Source organism: Hyaena hyaena, unplaced genomic scaffold (assembly GCF_003009895.1).
Source record: "Hyaena hyaena isolate Hyena2069 unplaced genomic scaffold, ASM300989v1 scaffold_1110, whole genome shotgun sequence".
Lineage (NCBI taxonomy): Eukaryota > Metazoa > Chordata > Mammalia > Carnivora > Hyaenidae > Hyaena > Hyaena hyaena.
Genome location: NW_024081745.1, coordinates 255,201 through 279,307, shown reverse-complemented (window position 1 = coordinate 279,307; position 24,107 = coordinate 255,201). Strand labels below are relative to the sequence as shown.

General features: G+C 37.7%; 1 long non-coding RNA gene across 1 annotated transcript; it reads right to left on the bottom strand.

The window, feature by feature from the left end:
- Positions 1-2,486: 2,486 nt before the first annotated feature.
- On the bottom strand, positions 2,487-22,864 carry LOC120224137. The gene is made up of 3 exons (XR_005526483.1): positions 22,852-22,864; positions 10,721-10,726; positions 2,487-2,542 (listed from the first exon to the last, which is right to left on the bottom strand). It is a non-coding gene; the product is annotated as an uncharacterized LOC120224137 (long non-coding RNA).
- Between the last annotated feature and the right edge of the window lie 1,243 nt (positions 22,865-24,107).

Sequence of the window (24,107 nt, the reverse complement as noted above, 5' to 3'; positions counted from 1 at the left end):
TTTGGAAAGAAATATAATTTTGTAGTTACAACTGATTCTTCATTACCCCAATCATGATCTGCTCTCCTTACCAGATAAACATAACCAGGCTATGGGGAATTAGTTTCTTGCAGCACATGTGTGTCCTCACCATGTATATTTTTATTCCTTCACTCCATATATCTATAAAGATATGTATTATTATTTTGTTTTTCACTTACATAAATTTTATAGAGTACTTTTCAACTTGCTTTTTGTGCTTAGTATTATAAAATTTTGTGTAGTGATTCATGAGAAGCTAGTTCATTTATTTTGATTATTGAATGGTGGTGTTCTGTTATATAAGTGTACTATTCTACCAATAACAGTGATAGTAATAGCTAATTGCTAATTTCTAGGTAATGCATACTCTCTCCTAGCTACTTTTTAAATGATTGTATGTATATTAACTCCTCACTTAATCCTCACACAAATACTATGAAATAAATGTTACCATTTTCATTTCACAAAGAAACTGAGGCATAAAGGCTAAATAGCTTGCCTGAGATTACTTAATTGTTAAACAACAGAAGCCAGACCCAGATGGTCTGCCTCCAAAGCCTTGGTTCTGCATTAAGCACAAGCAAGAGAGGTTTCTGCCCTGGGCTCCACACTTTAACAAAAATCCAAACAGGATTTCCCCGGTCAATTCTTTTTTGTAGACATGGATTTCATAGAGTTAAGGGGAGGGTACCACTTATACCCCTCAAGCTTCCTTTAGATAAAGTCTCAGTGTCATTGAGATCTGGAATTCCTACTCAAATTCATTTTTTTTTTAGTGTCTGCATGAGTCTCTTCCCTTGGTGGGTCCTCCTAAGAGCAGATATTACTACTGCATTTTATATCTATAAGCTGAAAAGTGGCTTTGTATAAGGTGTGTGGTTGGAGCATGGACTGTCAGCTGGAATGTTGGAATACATGCAAATGAGGTCTTTCCTGTAAACTTAGACTTAACAGGTATAGGAAGTTACTTGGGGCCTCAGGGAGAGGGTTGGGGAGCAAGAGCTGCCTCTTCCTATGCCACCTCAGTCTGATACAAATTCCTAAGCCACCTGAGAGTTCTGACTTTGAAAATGGCCATTTAGTCCACTTTGAAGATGATGAAATAGCTTTATTAAAATATCGCCAGCTTTATTCTTAACTCTGAAGTATTTAATCATTTGAATGTGAACCTCCATTCATTGGGTGACTGCAGATGTTGAGTGAGACTATGGAATTCACATGCTGCCCATGGTGAACTTGCTTCCAATATGGATGTTTCATTATTCCCTTTTTATTCCCTACCAGATTAAAGTTAAAAATAGAACTACCCTACTATCCAGCAATTGCACTTCTAGATATTTATCAAAATGCCAGAGTCCAGCTCCAGACAGTCCGGGGTCCCTGAAGGATGGACGGTATCGGCAAGAGAAAGTGACAGAGCCCCAGTATTCTTTCTGATCACCAGGCAGCCATCTCTGTCCTGTCAGTTTTGGTGTCTTTATTTATAGGTCAAATGATAACATGACATCCGAAAATGGAATTTTTACGATGGATAATTCTCTATGATAATAAGATGCTTTGGAAAGTGTATAGTTCTTGCAGACTACCACAATTACAGTGAGGTTGAGTAAATCTTACAACTAAAAAATAACAGGGTGTTCTTAGTGAAAAACAGGATAATATACGCATTTCTTTAAGTCAATAATGCTAAGATTAAGTCATAGGTTAAGACAGGCTAGGAGTCATTCTATCTGGCTCACAAGAGGAAGAATGTACTTGAGCTGGTTAAAAACTTTTTGATTTGATGCTGAATGCGTAAACACCATGGGGGCCCTAAATGTGTCAGCCTTTGTAATTGGGCTTATGTTTTAACTATTCTTAACCATCCTCATTACAGCTGCCAGTGTAAGGGAAGGTGTTTGTGGAATGTTGGCCTTAGGGAAGGGACTGCTATATATCACCAGTTAGTAAAGGTATGTAGTAACTTATGTTCTGCCCTTATCTGTTCCTTCTCTGTAAGTTAGGCTGTCTCTAGGCCAGACTTAATTGTCCAGTTATATTCCTTATGGCACTGGAGACCCAACCGTACCTTTAAAGAGTTTGGCTCATTTCTAGTACATAGAATAGCCTCTTTGAGTGCATTTACCTTTGTGTCTAGTTTTTTGTCTGTGATTTCTTGAATAGCTAGGGCATGAGGAACATTTTTGGTTAGTTGATTTACATGTTGAACTGTATGAACCTCTTGGACTAATGCAACAGTAGAAACAGAATTGTACACATAAAGGTCAGTCTTTTATGAGTAAGGGTCATTAGCCTCATAGCTCAAGAGAAAGTATGGAGGGAAACAGGACCTGCTGGAGACACGGTGTCTGTTCCCATAATGAAAAGAAGAAGTTCCCACAGTAAATTCCTTCACAAGGTGCAATTATCGTACCAGGGCCAGAATAAGGGGACAAGTCACTCTGGATACCAATCAATAAGGTGCTGTGGGGGTCGGTGCTCAAGCAGAAACAATTGAGTGAGGATGGATATCGGTTGTCATCTGACAGCAGGAGACCTTGCAAAACCTGCCTTAACTAGTGAGTTCAGAATGGCTCCCAACATAAAAAGAATATAAAAATAATAATTCAGCGGGATACTTGCACCCTGATGTTTATAGCAGCATTACCTACAATGCCAAATTATGGATATAGCAAAAGTGTTCATTAACTGATGAATGGGTATAGAAGATGTAGTGTATCTATCTATCTATCATCTATCTATCTATCTATCTCTATATAGTGAAATATCACTCAGCCATAAAAAAGAATCAAATCTTGCCATTTGCAATGACATGGATGGAGCTAGAAACTATTATTCTGAATGAAACAAGTCAGTCAGAGAAAGACAAAAAACATATGATTTCACTCATATGAGGAATCTAAGAAACAAAACACCGAAAAATAATAGCTACCATTAACTTAGCATTTATCATATGTCAGAAGCAGTGCTTTTTGCTTTCTGTAGGTTATTTCACTTAATACTGAAACAATCCTTTTAGTTAAATACCATTATTTAGTTCAAATTTACTTATTATTTAGTTGAATACCCTTTTAGATATGAAGAGGCAAATCAGAGAGTAAGTATCTGAAGGCTACAAAGTCCATGATTGACAACCTGGATTTAAACATAAGGTTGTATGACTTTATAATGATTGTAGATGATTATAATGTTATTTTGCTTTCCCAAGAATGAATTAATGAAAAAAACAGCCATTATTTTCCTTAAAGTTGAACTTATCCTGAAAACCTAGCTGAAACTGTTGGATGTGACTTAATCATCTGCACCGCACATAGTATTTTGATGTGTTTCTAGGCAGGTTGGACTTGAACATCTGGCTAGAGTACCATAATCATGTTTAAACTTAGATTTTTGTTTCAAAATTTATTAGAAAATAGACTGTGGGAATGAATGAAAGATATACACACGTGTCAGATCCTTTTTGGAAATCGATGAATTAACACATTAGTTATTAAGTTATATGAATTGTGATTATTTATCATGCTTCTGATTGAAGGCACTAGCTAAGATACTATCATTATAAAAATAATAACTCAGCTCTTGATTGTATGTTTATGTCAAAAGCTCCACTGAGATTTGGAATGCTGATGACCAAAATGCAATAAAAGAACCCTTTATTCATTTATGTTTGGTAAAATAATATTAGAATATGATACATTCCCTCTTCCTTATGGTTAGCAATTTGGGTCTCATGATTCTCTATTAAATTTATTATTTGTTGGGATATAATTTACAAAGATTCTGTATTTAGAATTAGTGTCTCTGGGCTTTTATTATAAATTATGTGTTCACACTCAAATGGTGAAAATACATACTTTTGGAAATAATCGCAGTAAATGGTACATACACAGCAACTGTCAGGTTTGCAAAGGGCAATAGGGCAATAGGTGATAGCATTTATTGAAACCAGGGCTTAAACTCTGTGGGAGTGTCTGTGTCTTCTGGTCTCTAGGAATCAAGAGGGAATCACTGCATCTTGACTTCCCTTAACCCTTGGTCTTGTATTATATTCTGCACAGTTAACAACATCATGTGACAAAATATACAATTAGATCCAGAGAATGTGGCTTCTTGTTAGAGTGGATATCTAAGACAGACCTGGTGCTGAATGAAGAGATAAGAGTTCTAATTATTTATGAGTCCTATTTAAGCAATATGCTGCAGCCTGAAGTGTAGATATTTTAATTCTCATATTAAGCCTGGATGGCGGTCAGGGATGAAGGGTAGGTGTTATATTAGGGTTTGTTATGCCCAGATCGCGATCTCCCCAAAATCCCAAGACCACCAAGGAGTCCGAGTCACGTATGCAAAAGCGAAGGGTGTTTTATTCAGGCTTGAGCTCGGGCTGCCAGACCTCACCAACGCAGTGGATCCGTGCTGAGAGCCCCGAGCAAAGGCAGAGTAGGGTTTCTATGGGGTTTGTGATGGGGGAGTTACATAAGTTGTGGCAGGGGAACAGTGATCCAATCATAATTATTCAACATTATTGACAGCGGGTTTAACTATACACATTGTCTAGAGTATTCGTTACTTTTGGCGGGATCCAATTACAACATTTAGAGTACCTTTAAATTCGACCAATCACAGAGCGAGACTAGGGTCTTGTTTGGTGACTAACGGGTTAACTTTAACATTAGGTAACAAGGTCCTGTCTATAGTTTCTATCTCCAGGCCTCTCCCTTAGTAATGTGGAGGGTGATCGCTGGCCTTTCCTGATTGGGTGTTGCAAGGGTGGTTTCTTCTGCCTTGGGCAATGTGTAACTGCCTGATAATTTCAGGGAAGCTGAAATTTAGGCCTTCTAGTTTAGAGGGGAAACTTGAAGCCTGTCACGGAGTCAGTTTGATTTAGACTTGTGTCCTTACAGGTTCTGAAGCTACATTTGTCCACTGTTGGGCTTTAAAACCTTTGCCCTTCTTATTTAATGTAGAATACATATAAAGAAGATACTATTTATCTTGGCCTAGTATTTATTGCAAGATAACTTCCTTTATTTTAATGATATAGTTTAGTTTTCTCTATTAGCTCTTTGATTCAGGCATATGGAAAGGCCACAGTGCCTGAGTGCATCTAAGGAAATGCCAATTTTCATCCTACTTCCATCTGAAAAATCTGACTTTATTATTGAATGTATCTTAATTGTACACCTTGTCTTTAATCCAGTTGTATTAGCATCATAGATATAATTGGTTGCAAGGCTAAATGGGAGCCTCTTCATTTGTCCTAGATGGAATGTCACTCTTTGATAAATCTCACTCTGTATAGAACATATGAACTTTAAACAATTTAGACGTGTTTATATGAGGCAAGTGCAGCTTGGACCAATTGTTAGACTAACATTTTTAAAATGAAAATATGGTGTAAGTAGAAATGAACCTGGAAATTAGTGTAAGTTCTGGGTTTTAATACTTAAGACTAACTGTGTAACCCTGGCCATTGCTTGTAACTTCTCTAAAAAGACATAGGTTTCTAAATGTTTAAAAATGATTTATTCCAGGGAGATCCTTTTAAATTGTCTTGAGGATAATATGGGACAACACATGAAAAATATTTTTATACTGTTTTCCTGGCAACTCAGAGGTAGCCAAACAGCTTCTTAAATGAAAACAAAAGTAGAAATGTTTAAAATTCACAAAGGTGGGAGATTATGATTAATTAAAAAGCTAAGTGTCTTTGGAATGTTTTCCCACTACTCCATTTTAAATACAAACATTAATTCAACATTACTCATTTCACCAACTTCTCTAGGGGCAATCCTGCTTTCCTGGCAGAAGTTTGATAAACTTGGTGGCCTAGTGATATGTGGATTATATGTTAACAAAGGGATCAACAGCTCATCCAAATCCCTTTGACTCTAAAGGGAAATAACACTTTCAGGTGGAAACCTGCAAGATACTTGGACATCTGCATAATGACTGAAATTAGCATAGGTTTACATAGTAAGCTACTCTATTAGAATGTTGATGACTTGGAAAGGAACAGAAGGTTGTAAATTTCCTAAGGGAAGGTCTCTGGAGGGTATGAAGTCCTGAAACAAATTCAGCCCAATGTAAGAAACATGTTGAGAATGACGGAAAGGACAGAAAAAAGACAAATGTATTGCATTTTTCCCTAAAAAAGTGACTTGTTGATGCTGCTGTGATATAGTACTCTTTAAAGTATGGTAGTAACAGGTGGCCTCTCTTCGTTCTGTTTGTTGAGAGGTGATATGGTATATGCCTATTCATTAGATACCTATAATCATAATTTTCTCATAGCAATACTTGTGTGAGGGAAGACGAGGAAAGTAAGGAAAGGGAAGAAGACAAAAATGGTAGAAGAGAAAAAGAAGAGAGGATAGGAAGGAAGCAAGAGGAGTTGGGATGAGGTCAGCCAAAAAAAAAAAAAAAGAAAGAAAAAAGAAAAGAGAACCATGCAACATGGAATTTGCTCCATCTTATAGTTTAACAGTCAAGAGAGTGTGCCGCTAACAGTTTCTAGACTGTGGAACCATACGTAGATAAAAAATAATTTGCTAGTTTAGTCTGCCACAGTTTCTGAAATCTGCCCAAATTTTCATCCACACCCTGCATATGGAGGTAATGGAAAATCACTCCTGTCCTCCCGCTGGTACTGACAGTGGGAATCTGTGCTTCAGCATGTGAGCAAAGGCTGATTTAAGTACAAAGTTGTCCAGGAAAGTTGTTTCCTGTAGAGGTGCTCAAAATCCATGGGTGACTATAGAATATAAAAAAGTGATTCCTCAAACTTTCCCCACCAAAGGCCCTACCAGTGTTTTCTTTTTGTCGCATGAAACATATAATTTGATCTTTTTTCCTACTGAACAAAGTCCACAATTTGATGATTCTTAATGTGTTTTCCATATTGTTTTTAATCAGTAAGATGTAGCAGTCTGTCATTCCAGACTGGATTTGAAAACCTGCTTCCCTCCTTCAGTTGATTTAAATCTAGTCACAAGGATACTTGGCCTTTTTAGGTGGTTTTTGTCTTATGGTGGAGAGTGGCAGTCACTGACTTTTGAAATACTGAAAATAGCTCATGGTATTGCTTAAGTAGATTAAGAAACATATGCAATTATAATATTAGAGTAGAAAGGGGAATGAATTCAGACTGAAAACTTCAGATCGGCTGGATGGATAAATAATGTGGTAAGTGAGGTTGGAAAGAGAACTTGGGGCTTTCTTGAGCAAGTTTTAATAATTTGCCCCTCACTTTTCTGCCTGCTTTGACAGATGTGTGGCCCATTCTCTTATATTACTAGTCCCAGATAAGTGGAAAGATGCATGGAAGGTTGAATCAGTGAATGTGGAGGCAGGCCCTGCTCCTAGCTAGATAAAAGATTCAAGAGAATCACTCTGTTTCCCTGAGCTCTGCTTTTGTAACTATAAAATGAGGACATTGGGCTGTGTGATCTTGCTATCTTTTTCTATTCTAAAGTGATGTGATTTTTTTAACATTACTTTCACTGAGCCTCATTTTTCTTATCTGTAAAAATGGGAAGAATGCCTACCTCACAAGGTGACTTTGAGGATTTAAAGATTGCAATTGAGTGCCTTTCCCTATACAAATCTACTTGATTCCCAAATTCAGTTATTAGGAGTATATAGAATGAGTTCAGATAGTGAGGGGTATAACACTGTTTGAATCTCTTTGAGTTCACTATTTCATATAACAAGTGGTGAATTTCAGATAGTGAGGATTTATCAAATGTTTTTAGTTTAGTTATGGAAGCACCTTGCATGTAGGCAGCACTCAATAAATTTTACCCTGGTCTCCTTGACCTTGAGGATAAAGACAACCTTGTTTAGCTTTGTACCCTCAGCCTGTGGCCCTCAGGTGAGTTATGGGGGACCCTGCTGAGTCTTGGGTGTTTGGCTATAAAATGTACTTAACAATATATATGCCCCATAGAGTTGTCACACAGAATGGTACAAGATCATTCCAAAAAATGAAATAAAATCACAACTCTCAAGCACATATAAATGAACAGATACTTAAGATTTTATAAAATTTGCAAATAAGTGAGAGAGCCAGGAGTATTATAATCAGTTCAAAGAAACATTCAGGGGTGTCTGGATGGCTCAGTTTGTTGTGCATCTGACCCTTGATCTTGCCTCAGGTCATGATATTACAGGTTGTGGCATCGAGTCCTATGTTGGGCTCCTCACTGACACTCTGAAACCTGCTTGGGACTCTTTCTCTCCCTCTCACTTCCCTCCCCCAAATAAATAAATGAACACATTTTTATAAAAGAAAACCCCAAAATAAACACATATTTATATCTCAGAAATATTAAAATTGATGTCCAAATATAGGTGAAGCTGGCTTCTTCCATAATGTCCAGAGAAGGCAGCTGAACCTCTCTGCTAGACAGGATAACATTTGTGCATTTATCAAAAAGAATTTTTTTTTTTTTTTTGCTAATAGCTATTTATATTTTCTAGAGTTATAGATTCTGTAGACTTCTTCCACAGCATCAGAATCAAAGAGCAGGAGGGTGTGCTAGAGACAACATACAGGCTTCCATTGAAGCACTTTTTTTCCATATAAATAAATCAGATAAATGTAAGTCACATAACCGGTGCCTAGCATATAGCTGGACCACCAATAAATGGTTATTTTTTAAAGTTGTAATAATGACATAGTGGAAATGAAATAGATTGAGTGTTTTTGCAGATAATTAATTACATCAGAATTGCAACTCTAGCAATTACTTAGCCTATTTCTTAGGTTTGAAATTCATCCTCACATGCAGTTCAGGGTTCTGTCCTCCCTCCCACTTCTTAAGTTTATTTATTTGTTTGAGAAAGAGCATGGGCCGGGGGGGGGGGAGTCAGAGAGAGAGAGAGAGAGAGAGAGAATCCCAAGCAGGTTCCACACCATCATCATGGAACCTGAGGCGGAGCTCAATCCCATGAACCATAAGATCATGACCTGAGCCAGTATCAAGAGTTGAATGTTCAACTGACTGAGTCCCCCAGGTGCCCCATCTGTGCCCCCCTTTTAACTATAAGTTCTATTTTTTTTTTTTTAACATGTAGTAAGAAGAGTCTACAATTTAGACATTTCTGTCAGGAGTTATCCTACGTTTGTGGCAAGGGAACTCTTCCACTCTTCCTTTTGCTTAAGCAAGGGTTCACTTGTGTGAAAAGTGGATTAAATTTTATGGAGTAAAACTAGAAAATACTGAGACTGTATCTCACTTGCAAATTCTATTAAGATTTGGGGAAGCTAGGAAGACTTTCTAATTGATATTTTGGCAGCTCTTGGTTGGCTTTAAGGGAACACGTTGTAAGCAATTTGGGTATATTTTAAAAGAGGAAGTATCCCATATGAGGAGCAATTGTTTTCTGTGGCTAGCTATTTCCTGAAGGAAGAGGAGATCCATGGAATGTTCTGTTGCTGCCATAATGATCCTTATAGGTTGGGAGGAAAGGACCACTGAAGCTGATAGTCTCATAATATATACCAGTTAATACAAGAGAGTGTTAAATAAGTAATATGGTTTAGATGCACAGGAACTGAATTTGTTAAAAAAAAAAAAAAAAAAAAACCATGAATCCAAAACCGATGTAAAATTTCAGGCCAAAACAATTGTGATGAAGGAAAGAAAATGTATGTGTTTAAGGAATTAGACCAAAATTATGAGGTGATAATTATCACCTCATGAAATGACATGAAGTTTATCAATCTGGAATTTCCCATAACCCAATGACTGAGTCACTCTTTTAATGTATGTATATATGTATATATATAGCCTTAGGGCAGATTTGGTGAACAAAACATTTTGATATTATTTAAACAAAACAAACAATAATCTGTGGGCCTCTCCCGTGCCTGAGTAAGGAAAGTGTAAGAGAAGTAGATTCAGGTTGCCTAATCTTAAAATTTAACTTCCTCTTCCGACAAGCCTTTCCCCTATGTTCTGCAAAATGTCAGACAGAAAGCTATAAGTAGTAAGTCCTAGAAAGGCTGAATAGGATAAATGTATTAAATTGAATAGGATAATATGTATATAAAAGATACTAGTACAACACCAGTCTTATGGTAACTTCTAAAATATTAACTTCCTTTCCACCTTCTGAGGATATGCAATAGCAAGCAGATTTTAGTAAAATCTGTAATACTGAGTCTCTAATTAATAAATTTTTATTAAGCTTTTGCCATTCACCTGGTGTACTTCTACTAGTTGTAATTAGGGATAGAAAATCACATTAACCTGAAATAGTGTTTTTAAAAGAAAAACTTTTTCCCCATCACTTTCTAGTACAAATAATAAGAATAGTAAAAGAAAAAAAATGTGAGTTATGGGTGCTAAAAATCTATCAACCACATATTCTAAATATATCCTTTTGTGTGTGTGTGTGTGTTTATAGGAGTTACTGGAAAAGCAAAGATAACCCATGTAGATTAACAGAATGGAAACATCCTGAAACTACTCTGGAGTCTGAATAAATTGACTGGATTCAAGTTTCACAAACAAGGAAACTGGTCCATGGACAATTTGCCACAGGTAAGTGAGAGTTATAATTTACTCTCTTAGAATCCTTCAAAGATTCATTGACTGTGGGGTTGTTAATTGCATTTCAGATGATTCTAATATTCCTTTGGTACAGCTGACAGCTTCTCTTTCCTCCCAAACATACACATGTGGATGCCAACATATGGCTAAATATCTGGCCATTTCATCTTGCTCATTTGGGCTTCAGTCATTTACAAAAGAAGGAAGCAGGGGGAAAATAGTACCCACCTCATAAAACTTTTACTAGCAATGATTTCTGTGGAGGGGCGGCAGTCAAACTAAGTGTTCCTCGAGCAGATGTTCCTTTGCACTGTCTGGGAGTTGTGGCAGATTGGTCTGCCCAGGATTCAGAATGAAACAGACAACTGGTGATGCCCCCCTCCTTTTATGAAATGGGGACTGCAGTTAGGTTTTTAATATGGAACAAAGTGTTTGGAAAAGGTAGCTGGCTTTTTATTCTTCCTTTGAAAACCTGGAGGGATTGGAAAGCTTGATGTGATAACAGCATGAAAATAGTTGCTGTTGGGCTACTAGCAAAGTGGAACTTGTCTAAATGAACCAGTGGGGAAGCGTGAAAGTCCAAGTGACTCCTACAAGTAGCATTTTGTGAGCTGGGGCATGATGTGGCATCTCCTTTAGCTAAATGTTGTACCATCAATGGTCAAGGCCACTTGAGCCCAGAAATAAGAGATGTCCAGCTCTGTAAAATGGAAATATGTTCATTCATCTGTGGTGTTTCACTGTGTTGAAGAGAAAAAAAAAAAAAAAAGGATTCAGTTATAGTGGCAGTAAGCTCCATCTATTGCAAAAGCGACATTTATACTTGCTATTTTAATTGGCAAATAGTTATTTGAATCATTCATGCTGTTTTAAGGGAGAAGTAGAAATGCTATACGAACCTGTAGGAGGAATTGCTCATGCATTTTCCTGTTAATATTTAGCTCTCCCTGGGTTGCATGTATACCATCTATCTGTACTAAATTCATAACTCAAGAGTTTCCTGGAACACAACTATACTCTGCTGTATCGACACATCACGTGATGTAGATTAGGTTAATAGAAGCCATGCTATCTGTCTTTAAGGAGCCCACTTCGTTTTGAAATTCCCATAAGAACATTAGATATGGAGATGCTTTGTAGTGTGGAAAGTGCTCTCTAAAGATGAGGAGGCAATGGTAAGGTAAAGTATTGCAGGGGAACATGAACCAATGCAGAAAAAAAAAGATTTGAAGCTCTTTTTCCCCCGTAAATATGTGTGATTGTCCCTTTTCATAGCCTTTAATCTTAGTTCTTCTATCTATTTAGAAAAGGGGGTGCTTTTTTTGTTTGTTTTTTGTTTGTTGTTGTTATTGTTTTTGTTAGTTAGGATCTTTTGTTTATAGGGAAGAAAGTCACATGTAAGTGAAAAGAAAATCATTCTGGCAACATACGTGGGCCAGAACTGAAGAAGAATTTGAAAATAAGCGGGGTGGGGAAGGGCAGTACTGGAACGTCTATATACGTTTGTACCTTTTTCAAAATCAACAGAAAACTTTGCAACTCTACTTCTCCCTGAACTTCTATCCACCCCCCACTCTTGTTTCTGATTGCTTTTCTTATCATTCTATTTGCCCATCTCAAAATTTTGCCTTATACACAATCTTTCATAGCCTTCCTATTTATTCTCTCTCAAACCCTGCTACAAATTGCCTGCATCTGTTAGATTGCACTCCAGAAAGAGAAATGACACCAGTTATTTTAACAGATAAAATGTGGGGTGCCTGGGTGGCTCAGTAGGTTAAGTGTCCAAATTTGGCTTAGATTAAGTTGATCTAAGTTTGTAGGTTCGAGCCCCACATTGGACTCTATGCTGACAGTTCTGAGCCTAGAGCCGGCTTTGAATTCTGTATCTCCCTCTCTCTCTTGTCCTCCCCTGCTCATGCTCTCTCTCTCGGAAATGAATAAACAAAAACTTTTAAAAAATAACATGGAGGAATTCCATGCACCCAATCCCCCTTTTCCCCTAATGACAATCATCTTAAAAATCTATAGGACAGTTTTACAATGAGGATATTGACATTAGTACAGACATAATGCAGAGTATTTTAAAAAATTATTTAAATTCAAGTTAGTTAACATATAGTGTAGTACTGGTTTCAGGAGTAGAACCCAGTGATTCATCACTTACATGCAACACCCAGTTCTCATCCCAACAAGTGCCCTCCTTAATGTCCATCCCTCATTTAGCCCATCCACCCACTCACCTCCACTCCAGCAATTCTCAGTTTGTTCTCTGTATTTAAGAGTCTCTTTTGGTTTGCCTCCCTCTCAGTTTTTATATTATTTTTCCTTCCCTTCCCCTACGCTCATCTGTTCTGTTTCTTAAATTCCACATATGAGTGAAATCATATGTTATTTATCTTTCTCTACCTGACTTATTTTGCTTAGCAAAGTACCCTCTAGTTCTATTCATGTTGTTAAAAATGGCAACATTTCATTCTTTTTGATTGCCAGTTAATATTCGTGTGTGTGTGTGTGTGTGCGCGCGCGTGCTGCATCTTCGTTATCCATTCTTCAGTTGATGGACATTAGGGCTCTTTCCATAATTTGGCTATTGTGGATGGCACTGCTGTAAATATTGGGGTGCAGGTGCCCTTCAAATCAGCATTTTTATTTCCTTTGGATAAATATCTAATAGTACGATTGCTGGGTCATAGGATAATTATTTTTAATTTTTTTGAGGAACTTCCATACTGTTTTCCTGAGTAACTATACCAGTTTGTATTCCCACCAACAGTGCCAAAGTGTTCCCCTTTCTTCATATACTCACCAATATCGGTTGTTTCCTGGGTTGTTCATTTTAGCCATTCTGACAAGTGTGGGGTGATATCTCATTGTGGTTTTCACTGGTATTTCTATCACCATAAAGACACTTCCTGTTGTCTTTTTATAGTCATACCCACTTCATTCCCATCCCCCAGCCTCTTTCTTAAGCAGCTGGCACTACTGATCTCTCAGTTTGTATAATTTATTCATTACAGGGATGTTGTATAAATGGGACCCTACAGTATGTAACATTTGGACTTGGGTTTTTTTATGCAATATAATTATCAGGAGTTTCATCTAAATTATTGTATGCAATAGTTCATTCATGTTTTTCAATAGTAATATTTCTGGTAAGGATATACAATAGTGTGTTTAAGCATTCACTGCAGAAGAATGTCTCAATTGTTTGCAGTTTGGGGCTATTATAAATAAAGGTGCTATAAAAATTAATGTACAGATTTTTGTGTGAACATAGGATTTCATTTCTTTGCCTAGAAGTGAACTGCTGGGCTTTATGACAATTGCATATTTAGAAGTTTTTCCCCCTTGCTTTTGGTTGCATATTTAGAGTCCCCTCCCCCAGCTTTATTGTGATATAACTGACATATAACATTGTATAAGTTTAAGGTGTACAGTGTGATAATCTGATACAAGTGTGCATTGTGAATTGTTAACTACAATAAGTTTAGTTAGCATGCTTCATCTCAAATAATTGTGGTGGTGGTGAGGACATTTAAGATTTGTTCTCTTAGCAAACATTCAACTATACAAAACAATATTGTTAACTATAATCACCATGCTGTACAGTAGCTCTCCAAAATGTATTCCTCTTATAACAAAGTTTATACCTTTGGAGCAATACTTCCCTATAACTTCCACCCCAAGCCTCGGTAACCATCAATCTACTATTTGTTTCTATGAGTTCAGTGTTTTTAGATGCCACATGACTGAGATCGTATAGTATTTATCTTTCTCTATCTGACTTATTTTACTTAGCATAATGCCCTCAGACTTTACCCATGTTATCACAAATGGCAGAGTTTTTATGATTGAATATAGCATTTTCCTTATCCATCTATTGATGGACACTTAGGTTGTTTTCATGTCTTGGATGTTGTGAATAATGCTGCATTAAATGCGGGAGTACAGTTATCTGTTCAAGATAATTTCATTTTCTTTGGATATATATTCAGAAGGGGAATTACTGGGTCATCTGGTAGTTCTATTTTTAATTTTTGGAGGAATCTTTATACAGTTTTCCATTAAGTGACTGTGCCCATTTACATCCCCACCAACAGTGCACCAGGGTTCCTTTTCCTCCACATCCTTGTCCGTGCTTGCTGCATTTTGTCTTTTTGATAATAGTCATTCTAACAGGTGTGAGGAGATACCCCATTGTGGTTTTGATGCATAAAAGGAAAACTAGAAAAAGGTCTTCTTACCAGGAAAGGGAGGACAGAGTGGGGGTGAGCTACCCTAGCCTTCTGAGACATTGCATGAAGGACCCACTTGGGTTGGACCCCATCCGGAGACTGGCAAAGCCAAGATTGATAGGGGCAGCTAAGAACAAGTAAGAAGGGCAGCAGTTCCAGTATCAGCCATGCAGTGGGAATGATGGTGGTTCTTAGGGACCTGCTCTGCAGAGGACCTCCTCAGCTTTTGCCGCTAAAGGAACAGACCTCAGACTGCCTACAGATTTCACTAGATTTAACACCACACAGATGCCAGCCATTCTGGGTTCCTCTGTGTTCTCTACCACACCCTCATAAAGCTGAGGGCCCTGAATCCCAACTGGCAGCAGCCCTGCTCTTTGCGGCTATACAAATATAAAATGCCAGCCTAGTCCCACTTGATTTTTGCCTTTGTTGCTTTTGGTGTCAGACCCCAAAAAAATGTTGCCAAGACTGATGTCAAGGAGCATTGTCCCTAATTATCCCATTGTAGTTTTTATTTTCAGTTCTCTAAAAATAAGTGATGCTTAACATTTTTGTACTTATTTACTTATTTACTATATGCATATTCTCTTCAGAGAAGTACCTGTTCATGTCTTTTGCCCATTTTCTAATTGGATTGTTTGGTTGGTTGGTTGTTATTTTTAACTGTTGAGTTTGAGAACTTCATGTATGTTCTAGGTCCTAATCCTTATCAGATACACAATTTGCAAATATTCTCTCCCATTCTATAGCTTGTCTTTTCACTCTCTTAACACAAGTTCACAGAACACAAGTTTTGAATTTTGATGAAGTCCAGTTTATCAGTTTTTCCCTTTATAGATCACGCTGTTAGTGTCCAGTCTAAGAATTTCTTTGCTGACCACTAGACCCCCAAAGGTTTTCTTCTGTGTTTTTTCCCTAAAACATTGATAGTTTTACTTACTATATTTAAGTGCATAATCCATTTTGGTTTAAGCTTTGTATAAGAAGTGAAACTTAGGTCAAATTTGTTTTTATTGGCTATGTATGTCCAGTTGTTCTTCTTCACATTGGTATTTATTGATTCTTTTTCATTTCATTTGAAATGTTCCCGAATGTTGGTGTAATGAGTAATTTGCAATTGAAATCTGGATATTTGGAGACTTTTATTATGAGACTCTATCTTATTTAAACCTTCAGTTTTAGGTGGCTTCTTCTGATGTTTCTCCAGCAGAGGAAACAAGGGTAGAATGGACATCAGGATGGAGGAGAATTCCATGTTTCTTAATTGCCTTTGTTGACACAGGAGTGGATGGGGGCTTTTCATTGCTTCTGGGCATGAATACCAACTCCTTCCTCAGACTTCCACTGATACTTCTCTAGCTGGGAGGTATAGGAGTGAATGTAACTGCTACCCTCTTGGCTACCACTGATAACATGGATGGAGGAGTGGCCTCATTACTGCTGAGTCGAGGTGAAAGTCCTGACTGTCTGTATGGCCAACTGTGAAACCATTCCACCATGCCAGGGAAAGATTCCCTTGTTACTGCTGAATGGAGAAAGTATTCCAGTCTCCCCATGTCATTTCTTTTGACAGTGAAAGGGGTGTTACTTGGCAGGGATGAAAATTCTCGTGTCCTACCTGGCCTTTCTGATACCACCTTAGTAGAGAGTTTGGGAGAGCTTTCATAGCATGTTGACAGTGAAGATCTAGGTCTTAAGTAGGGTTTTGCTGGCCTGGGTGGGAATAGAGCTACAATTTTTTCAGTGATATTTAGCTGGATGAGAGTAACTGTCTTGCACCTTTCTTTCTTGCTGAGCTACCTCATCTTTGTCTTTTGGATAGAGAAAGCAGGACTTTGTTTCTTCTTCCTCCACTTCCTCTTCCACCATCATCATCTCCTCCTCCTCTTTCTTCTTTCTTCTTTGTTTGTCTTCTTCACCTGTCAGTATTTCTGGGTTTCTTGTCTCTTCTATCTGAAGTCTGGGATATATGAAGCAAAAGGGAAACCCAGGAACTCTCCACCATCATGTCATTACTCAGATCTAAGCTTCCTAGATTGTCTGCATTCTGCTCTCCACCTTTCAGTTTCTTCTTATGTGTGTATTTATCTTTTTGCATATAATTTCCAGAGTTTTCTGTGTACTCATTGGGGTGAATAGGAAAAGAAAAGTATACTCTAATATCCTAAAAGTGGAAGTCCCTTGGAAGTATTTTTGAAGATATTTTGATGGATCTGTTTTCATTACTAGATTTAAAATAAAATCCAGGTAGAACCATGAAGCTATAAAAAAAAAGAAAAAGAAAAATGCAAAACACAGGACCCCCGCCCCAAAATATCCAGCTTTTCACTAAATCCATTTCCCTGTATTTGGGTAAGAATACGTATAAATGCATCTTAAAGAGATAATTGTTGGGCCCTTGGGTGGCTCAGATGGTTAAGCATCCAATTCTTGGTTTCTGCATAGGTCATGATCTCAAGGTTCATGAGTTCAAGCCCCCTGTTGGGCTATGTGTTGACAGTGCAGAGCCTGCTTGGGATTCTCTCTCTCCCTCTCTCTCTGTCCCTCCCATGTTCATACTCTCTCTCTAAATAAATAAATATAGATAAATTTGAAAAAAAGATAATTGCTTCACATAGGAGCGACTTAAAAATAATTGTTGAAGGGCACCTGGATGATGACTCAGTCAGTTAGGCATCTGACTTCAGGTCAAGTCATGATTTCACATTTTGTGGGTTTGAGCCCCAGGTGCTGCTCAGAGCCTAGAGTCTACTTTAGATTCTGTGCCTCCCTCTCTCTCTGCCCCTCCCCCACTCTCACTCTGTGCTCTTTCTTTCTTGAAAATGACATTTCTAAACATTAACAAAATTAAAAATAATTATTGAATGAAGTAATAAATACTAAATGAATTAAATTAACAACTTGTCTCTTACATGGTAAAGAATATTTTAGGCACCAAGGAACATATATATGCCCTTTACTATATACACATCATAAAGATTTAACTATCAAGTTCTATAAAAACTATTTCCAGTGCTAACATAGAAAAGGCTAACATAACTACAATATATTTAGGAAGTTGTCTTTCATCTCCTTGGAGTAAGACAGTGTCTTGTTCCTCTTTGCTGCTAATGCCTGTTGCAGAACATTACTCATCATACACGACTTACTATGGGAGTTTAGCAGAGGGAGAGTGTGTGCTTTGGGCTCCTAGGAAGTAATCTGTCTTATTTTTTTAAAAAAATTTACAGAGAAGGAGTTCTGTAACATTTCTAGATAATGTATTCTCACATTTCATATTTCTTTTTTTTTTAAGTGTTTTATTTATTTCTAGGAGAGAGAGAGAGAGAGAGAGAGAAAGCGTGAGTAAGGGAGGATCAGAGTGAGAGGGAGTCACAGACTGAAACAGGCTCCAGGCTCTGAGCTGGCTGTCAGCACAGAGCCCGACGTGGGGCTCGAACCCACGAACCGCGAGATCATGACCTAAGCGAAAGTCGGACGCTTAACCGAATAAGCCACCCAGGTGCCCCTCACATTCATATTTCTTTAGGAAGTTAGAGAATTCGTAATGTGAATTCTGTTCCTACAAATGAACTGAGGTGCTTATTGTCCTGGCCTTGGTGGAAGCAGAAGAAAGTTAAGCACCTTTCTTCACATATATACTTTGAAATATTTAAAACCAAGTGCCCTCACTATTTCATCATATATGCTTTATCCTCAAATACCAACTGCAGTAGCCTCATCTTTTGTCATTTATATAGACAGATGGTCTAGGAATCAAATGTCAATTCCTCGCATCCCATTACACACAAGAAAAAATAAATAACTACAGTAAATTAACAAAAATAACAGTATGTGATAACAGCATGATTTAACAACACTGTCTCTTAAGACAGGCATTACTTTTGTCCATAAACACAACCTAAGGAGGGACTGTGATTCTCATAAACTGATTATAAAGTCTGTCAGGGTAGATATTGCATAAACAATGACTTTTTGGTTTCCTATGGAAAGGGCTTTAGCCACAAATCTAAAAAGAACCCTGACAGGAAGTCAGAAGCACCACTAACAAATTGTCTAGCATTCCACTTCTGGACTAGTGGATGCTAGAGGCTTAGAGAAACCAGCAAGAACCCTGTTGCTAAGAACTTCAATGGACCAGGAACAAACGCTGTTTAATGCAAAACAAAGGGCTTGCTACAAAAGCAGAAGAGTTCTACTCATTGATGCAGTTGAAAAGAGACCTTTGGGTCCTACATCATAAACACTTACTTAGAGGACATCAACTTTGACTTTGTGTATTGATAAGGTGGGGATATAACTTAGGGAATTTTGTAAGTAATGAATATTTACAAGATCACTTAAAAAAAGCATTCTGGTTTTTATTTGGTTGTCTTCATCTTAGCAACCTTGCTCTTCAGGTGAAAAGCTTTCCATAAATGCCTGGTGCTATAAAATAAATAGAGTGAAGTTTGAAGTATGGTGTGTTCCACTTATACAATTTTCAGTGAAGCCTAAGAGTCAAGATAGCATATTGAAATAAACAGACTATATTTATACTTGGCAAACCTTGTTTTGGAAATTCACTTTGTTAATTTCCCTATACAGAAAATTAGACTGAGAAGTCACACCCTTATAAAACTTCCAAGAATTTTGGGGCTCATGGATGGCTTAGTCAGATCTCAGAGCTAAGATCAAGGTATAAAAGCTAATAATGAAATTAAAGACATCAAAAAGTAAGTGTAAAAGAGTGGTAGATACTTTGGATTGCTATCCTCCTGAATGTGATTTTGCAGTTTTTCTGACCATTTAATACAAGATTTAGCCAATTTTTCTCAGCCACCTTCATGTGACCTAGTTGAGAGCTGAGAGGTGATAGGTAAGCAATGCAGAGAACACAGAGTGATTGCATCTTCTTGCCACATTCCAGCTTATCAAACATAATTTCAGAAGTTTCCAGCTGCATCTGAAACACCTTTTGAAGGAAAAATTGGTCCATGTTTCTGAAATCTCCTATCCTGCCTGTCCCACTAGGTAAAATGATCATATTATTTGCAGTACCTCATTTTCTCAACTTTTTTCTCCACCAATGACAAATATGCTAAGTATCATGGGAATACCTTATGCTTGATTTATCACATTTTACATCTTTAAAGCTCCATATTCATGTTACAAATACAAAGAAATATTTCTGTAGTAAAGCAAAATGCTTCACAGTGCACATTTACTGTTTGAGAAACCAAACCATAAACCAGAAATTTCAAGGCAGTAAAACAATTTGAGACAACCATTCTATTTAGCTGAATGGTATGCAGCTATTTCAGAGAGCACCCCCTAAATTCAGTGCCTTGCACAGAAAAGGCACAGCAATAACACATTTTTGAATGATTGTTTATTTCATATATTTGGAAATAACAAGGTAAAACCAATAGTGTGCTGGAAAACCAACTACCTGAGAAAATAAATTAAAAAAAAATAAAAGCTGTGGTTTCTGGTGTTTCCCTGTTTCTGTGGTGTAAACGCTCCCCCTATGGCCTATTTCAATTACCAAAGTGATGTCACTGAACACAGAGGACGGAAGAGATGTGCACAATATTCTCTTGTAGGCTCGTGCAAAGTAGCTGCAGTATCTACAGGTTAGCTCCTTGGCTTGTTTTCATAGGGTTTGATAAAAGAAAATCATGGCACTAGCTTTCCTCTTGGTTAATCAGCTGATTTGATTCTGATGGAAACTGGATGGGTCTTTTTTCTCAGTAACAATAACAAGTTGTTCCTTTTTTCCGGTGGGTTACCTGCAGAAGAAGTTTGTAAGAATGACTCCCCAGGAGTCCCCATGCTTTTGATAGCAAATAAAATCTAACAAAGTCCTTGTGGATTTTCCTGAAGTTAAAAAAGCAATCTCTTTAACAAGGGCCACCTACTTTGGGCCTGGGAGCTGTTAAGCATGCCTTGAAGAATCCTTATTCTTAGTCACTGCTCTACAATTGAAAAGGAAAGCCTTAGGCAAAGCACTCTTTTGGCAACATGGTATATTAAGTCTTAGAATTTCTAAAATCTTTCCAATCCCCCATAATGCTGAATTACTTTTGAACTCAAGAAATTTAGTGCATGGGAGAACTACAAAAACCTTGGGGATAGTTTCACTATGGTTGAAACAATAATTCATTATAGAACTTTAAAAGACAAGACTCTCTGCTTGTTTTTTTTTTTTTTTAATTAATTCATGTGCCTTTACATTTTGTGGTAAAAGTAGAAATTCTTTCACTTAATGAAGAATGAAAGTGACATCCCATAGGTTATTGAAAATATTTTAAGAGTGCTTGGTTGGCTCAGTCAGTTAACCCTCTGGCTCTTGATTTGAGCTCAGGTCATGATCTCACAGTTTATGAGTTCAAGCCCCACAATGGGCTCTGTACTCTCAGCGTGGAGCCTGCTTGGGATTCTCTCTCACTCTCCCTCTGCCCTTCCCCGAGTTGCAATGTCTTCTCTTTCTCTCAAAATAAACAAACTTTTTAAAAATAGTATTTTAATAAAACAATGGCAGTCATCATCTGTTTCATATCTACTATGCCTTAGACATTTCACATTTAACATTTTGGTCAATACTCTTAATGTTACTTCTGTTTCATAGATGAGGTAAATGAGACTGAAATTGAAAGCTATGCATGAGGTCAAGAGATAATAAATTAGAGAGCAGGAGTTGGATCACAAGTCAGGTTTTCTCCAAAGTTATTTCCTGACATGTATGAATTCAGTTATTCCACACATGTTTATTGAGTACCCCTTATGAGTCAGGCAGTCTTGGCTTTGGGGATTGAACAGGGAACAACACAAGTACAAACTCCAGCTCTTCTCAATGCACATTTCAGCCTGTAGGGCAGTCAATGAAAATATAAGTTGAATAAAATAATATTAAATAAATATTATTTGGATGTGTCAAGCTTTGTAGGAAAATATAAATTAAGGAAAGAAAAAGTAGTACTGGTGTGGAAGTGCTTTACGGTTTTAAATCGATAGTCAGAGAAGACATCACTAAGAAGGTAAGAAAATCCAAAAGGAGGTGAGAGACGGAGGCATGCAGATATCCAGGTGCAAAGATTTTCAGGTAGAAGAAACAAGTGGAGAGTCCGTGAAGTGAGAGCACGCTTAGTGTATTTGAGGAACACCAAAGTCTATAGAGTAGTTAAGAAGAACAAGCAAGGGAGAAAGTGATGGAATTGAGGTAACAGAATGAGTTAGGAGGCTAGATTCCTCTAGCTTCTGTGGTGCGTATAGACTGAAGAGAGGTGAGTGAGGGTAGCAGAGAGAATAATGAATAGGCTATGATAATCATGTGAAAGATGATAGTTTCTTACACCATGATGATAGAGGTGCAAGTGGTAAGAATCAATTGGATTCTGATTATGTTTTGAGTGCATATAATTTGTGAGATGATTAAAGGTAGGTTGTTAAAGAAAAGGATTAAGAATAATGCTAATTTGGGGGGTTTTAGTGAAATGAGCAGGACAATGGAAAGAGAGACTCAAGGTGGATGATGAGCTTGTTTTTAAATGTGGTAAGTTAAAGATGGAAGAGATGCAGGACTAAAATAGTACTACCTAAATTGAAAGTATAATTATAAGTTTCAATAAGTTAATCTCTATGAAAGGACTATAAATGTTGCTTAAGTCTTATTCTTTATCCTTTTCTCAGTAGGATAATATAAATATGTCAAGTCTAAGATTTAGAGACTGGCTATTCTAGGATCGGTGGACTTTGGGCAACTTATTTCATATGCAGAGGAGGTGTTGTTGTTGTTTTATTTTGGCTTAAAAAATCAGAGCAAGATGATGTGTGCTTGTGAATACAAAGTTTCTCATGATAAAAAGAGTCGAGAGATAAAGATAATCTGAGGTGATCTTTTTTTTTAATATTTTATTTATTTCTGAGAGAGAGAGGCAGCGTGAGCAGGGGAGGGTCAGAGAGAGAGGGAGACACAGAACTCAAAATAGGCTCCAAGCTCTGAGCTAGCTGCCAGCACAGAGCCCGACACGGAACTCGAACCCACGAACCATGAGATCATGACCTGAGCCAAAGTCGGACACTTAACCAACTGAGCCACCCAGGTGCCCCAAAATGGGGTGATCTTGCTGAAGCTATTTTTTAAAAACCTAAAGGGGTGCCTGGTGGCTCATTTGGTTAAGCATCCGACTCCTGATTTCATTTCAGGTCATGATCGCAGTTTGTGAGATCAAGCCCCACATGGGTCTCTACACTGACAGTGTAGAACCTGCTTGGGATTCTCTCTTTGCCCCTCCTCTGCTCCTCTCCTGCTTTCTCTTTCTCTCAAAATATAAATAAATAACTTAAAAAAAAACTTTAGAGTTAAGAGCATAAACTGAAGAATCTGGTGACGGAAAGAGTAATTGACTTGGAATATGGGCCATTTTGCTCTGGCAGTCCAGACGCTGATATCAGATGCAGGGTTAAGGAAGTTCTTCTACCTGAAACACCAGTGTGACATTGTCCATGAAAGCTATACAAAGGCTATGAAAAGAAGATTGTGCCTTAGAACAATATTCTAAATGTGCCAACTGCCAAATGGAGGTTGTTGTACAACATCTTGACCAAGTAGAGAGTGATAGACATGCCCCAAGCAAAGCATGGCCCAAGACATCCTTGGGGGCTCATTTTCTTTACTGTCTGTTTGGAGATGCCAAAGGTGATTCCTGTTATATGTCCTAGACTACAGCCACCTCTCCATGCAACTCTGGTGTGCTGAACAGTGACCTGCTCATCTGGAGGCATTAGGGACTTCTGTGAGAATTTTGACAGTTAAATTCCAGTGTCACTTCTCTATCCTGAGGCAGTTCCTTATATGCTATTTTGTGACTTTCTTATGCTTTAGGAAATTAGTTGGTTTTTCTAAACTTTGAGATGCTGTTAACCTATGCTGTTACCTATGTTATATATGAATTGTATTCATAATTCATCTTAAAATGATAATGTTTTCCCTGGTCTAATGTTACTTGTTCTTTCTGTAGAAAGGATTTGATGCTTCCCACCTGCCCTTCCCTTACGCAAGAGCCATGTTCCTTGAGCTGAATGTCTCGAGCTCCTGCAGTGTAATCTGCTTCAGGCATCCCAAGGACCACTTTTCCACAAGGCATAGAAACATCTTAGCAGTTGGCTGCTGAAATAGATGTCTTGTTGGAGAGTAGTACCTCCTTGGATTTACACACACAACTAGTTGAGCAGTGAGCACAGGTATTAATCAGTATGCTTTACCTAGAGGCAGGGTCACACTAGATTCTACTAGCTATCCCAA